The sequence below is a fragment of the Acyrthosiphon pisum genome, unplaced genomic scaffold, assembly GCF_005508785.2.
Source record: "Acyrthosiphon pisum isolate AL4f unplaced genomic scaffold, pea_aphid_22Mar2018_4r6ur Scaffold_6357;HRSCAF=6921, whole genome shotgun sequence".
Lineage (NCBI taxonomy): Eukaryota > Metazoa > Arthropoda > Insecta > Hemiptera > Aphididae > Acyrthosiphon > Acyrthosiphon pisum.
In genome coordinates, this window is record NW_021776105.1 from 1 (window position 1) to 835 (window position 835).

Sequence of the window (835 nt, forward strand, 5' to 3'; positions counted from 1 at the left end):
TCAGTTTTGAAAAACATTATAAGTATTATAATCCCCTGTGTGAACAAAAAACGATAAACTATTAAGTGACTTTTGGTCTTGGCAAACGTTTGAAATCGGATACTTGAGTGATATACTTACATGAGTGTGTGTGAATTAGACATTTTCGGGTATCTAAGGCTTTTCTGGGTGAATTAAAATCATGGCCTCCAAATCGTTTATTCGTCTGTTCATTTGCTTCTAACTCATCGTTGGAGAAACAACATTTTCTGAAAATGTCAAGTTTTAACAAATATATAAATACCAAATTTATGAATTATGTTAAATGATTTTACCTCTTAGTTGCGATTTACTAGTCGTGCGCAGAGTAGGTAGTACCAATATTCCTGTGAATCACCAACATTTGTTTTACTTCTCTATCCCAGACAAGTGGTTTGGATTATGTTTTGAGACAGCCTCTGACCGTGTTTACTAATTTACTGAACTTTGTTTACCACTAATAATTGTGAAATGATTACCTACCGCAGATTCCACGTCAGGTAGAAATTATTGGGGCAATCATTTAATTCGAACATTCTTAGCCATTATTTCCTTCTATTTCATTGATTTTTTGGAAATCTATATTTGTGAACAAATTAGCAAATTAGACTGACTCCATATTATTAAGAAATATAATCACTACAACTAGAAAATAATACTTACAAATGAAAATGTACGTAATTTGGCGAGGCGACACTTTGGATGTTTTACTGAAAAGAATACACTTATCCATTCAAAATGTCTAAAAAAAAAACACAGAAATATGCAATTAAAATCTTAAATAAGTCAATAAAATGGAAAATGTTGGGTTAATTTT

General features: G+C 31.0%; 1 long non-coding RNA gene across 1 annotated transcript; it reads right to left on the reverse strand.

Moving 5' to 3' along the window:
• Positions 1 to 10: 10 nt before the first annotated feature.
• On the reverse strand, positions 11 to 757 carry LOC103311562. The gene is made up of 4 exons (XR_511256.2): positions 682 to 757; positions 315 to 597; positions 121 to 248; positions 11 to 35 (listed from the first exon to the last, which is right to left on the reverse strand). It is a non-coding gene; the product is annotated as an uncharacterized LOC103311562 (long non-coding RNA).
• Positions 758 to 835: the final 78 nt, after the last annotated feature.